Raw genomic sequence first — 2,780 nt, 5'->3', positions numbered from 1 at the left:
AAATGGATACTCTAGAACTTTAAAGATATGACAGCTAATTTAAGATACCACAGGGGTGCCTGGGTGGCTCACTTAATTAAACCTCCAATTCTTTTTCCTTTTTTTTTAACACCTTAATTTTATTTTATCTCTTTCAATTTGGCTCAGGTCATGATGTCATGGTTGTGAAATAGAGCCCAGAGTTGGGCTCTGTGCTGAGCCTGGAGCCTGCTTAAGATTCTTTTCCCTTCTTTTTCTATCCCTCCCTGAACTCTCACTTGCTCACTCTCTCTTGCTTGCAAATAAATAGATAGATAGATAGATAATAGACAAAGCAAAATAAAAGCAGATTATGAAAATAAATATAAAGATTTTGAAATGAAAACAAAAGTTCATTCAGAAAATCTACTATTAAAGAAGTCAGTATGACACAGTGTTAAGATATCAAAAGATTTGAGCATGTACTTTACAGAAAGGGTAATCCAAATGGCCACTCATATATAAAAACTGTTTATCTTTATTATGAATCTGGAATTAAATTAAATTAAATTAAAAATAAATTAAAACCTAAAATGACATACTATTACACACTTACCATATTGGGCAACAGTAAAATTGCCTTGCAAGAATGTGAAAGAATGAAAGTGCCCATAATAAAAACATTTGAGGTAAGTTGGACAATATTTAGAAAACTTAAAAATAAAAATAAAAATTTGGTCCATTCCTAGAAATACAACATGGAACTAAATGAATATTTTCACCAGGATATGCAAACAGATGATTATAGCTATTTCATTCATAACGGCAGATCAGTAGTGGTCTATTTGCACAATGTTACATTAAATAAGAGAGAATATTAACAAACTGGGAGGAGGGGCTAGGTTGTTATCAGAAACAGATCTTCTATGGTGCTGATTATGTTCTATTTCTCAAAATCTTTAAGTTAAAAAAGTTTTCAAATTTATATCTAGATAGATAGATGATAGATAGACAGATATCCCAGAAGCTGCAATGCTAGGCTAAGACCAGGCTTTAAAGGGCTTTTCTATACTCTACTAAATACTTGAAACCATTCATTATATCATAGCTCAGTGTTCAAATCTCCATTTGTTTCCTCAGGTTCCTAATATTTACCTTAAGGTGACCTGATCCAGACTTTTGATCACCTTTGTCTAAATATTTCTATTTTAACAAAGTCCTTTTTAACACTGAGAGACTAAAACTTAGAAAAATACTCTGATTGTTATCTCACTAGGGTGGAAAATATATAGTTACCCATTAACTAATGATATCCATGTCTACATTAGATCCGTGGCATTTTTAATTCTTGGGAGCTTTTGGTTAAATGAAATTTTTAAGCTTCCTTTAAAGGAAGCTTTAAGCCATCACCACATGAATAAAATTAAAGAACCAAATGAAAACAGGCCAAGTATTTACAGAGTAATAGAATGTGCAGTGGAAAGAGTACAATTCTGAAATCATAAAGCCTAAATTAGTGTGATGCATTTTTGCTACCCATGTAATCCTAAACCAGTTATCTAAATGTGTTAGCCTCAGTTTTTTCACCCATGAAATGGTGATGATAATACTTATTATGCAGCGTTGTTGTGTGGATGTGATGAAGCATGGAGCATGAGAGTCTCATATTCCATGCTAAAATGATAGCTATTTTTATACTTATAATAATTCTAGTAATAGTAATTAAATTGTTCAAAATGGTAATATTCATTTATATTGAGGCATTGTATTGACTATTATTAGACACATTTACCAACATAAATTTCATTTTACTTTATCCCTCTGAGGATATATATTCCCTAATTCAATATGAATCTCCTTATGAATAATAATTATCATAATAAATATGCTGATTTTTCTTCTATTTGTTTTTAAGGAGGTATCCTTTACTGTTGAACATAAAGAAACTTAAGCAAGTCTGTCTTATTCAAACTTTGCATGCTGCTTTCTTATGAAACTAGATTATAGAGTTGTATGAAATAAATTCATGCAGTTAAGACATTGATGTTTGGAACACTGGGTGGTCAGTTTAGTATTTCAAAAGAAGATTTCAAATTTAAACCTTAAAACTGAGCTCTTTCAGCCTTTTTTATAGACCATCCTTCATGCTTCATAAGTACTCCTCCATTGTAAACTAAGTAATAGTTTTTGTCACAGTGTATATAACAAAAATGGATTTTATATTCTATTATTTCAGAGTTAGTTGCAGTTTCTACTGCCTTACTTCCTTTTTTGAAAAATAGATTAATTCTACAAAAAGTTTTTTCCAGCTTTATTGAAAAAAATCGACATATTTGTAAATTTAAGAAATGATTTCTTATAACATTGCAAACTTTTAACATTGTGTAAATTTTGTACAATTTGATAAATTGGTATACATCTTTATTGCAATATAATCTACACAAAAATGTTAATACATCTACTATCTCGTATAGTTGCCACTGATTTTTATGCATGTATCGTAAGGAATTTTAAGATCTACTCTCTTAGCAACTTTTATGTATATAGTATAGTAGAGATAAACTTCAGAGGTCTTGTGGGTTTTGTTCCAGACTGCCTCAATAAAGTGATTATCTCAATAAACTAAGTCAAATTATTATTTTTTATGGTTTCCCAGTGCATATAAAAAATAGACACTATACTGTACTGTTCAAAAGCATTATGTTTTTAAAGAAAAACAATGTATATACCTTAAGTAAACTAGTTCTGAGTTTTCAGTGGGTCATAATTACTGATCACAGTTCACCATAACAAATACAATAATAATGTAAAAAACTTGAAAT

Source organism: Mustela nivalis, assembly GCF_964662115.1.
Source record: "Mustela nivalis genome assembly, contig: HAP1_SCAFFOLD_234, whole genome shotgun sequence".
In the NCBI taxonomy this organism is placed as follows: domain Eukaryota; kingdom Metazoa; phylum Chordata; class Mammalia; order Carnivora; family Mustelidae; genus Mustela; species Mustela nivalis.
Note: the sequence above shows the minus strand (reverse complement) of the source record.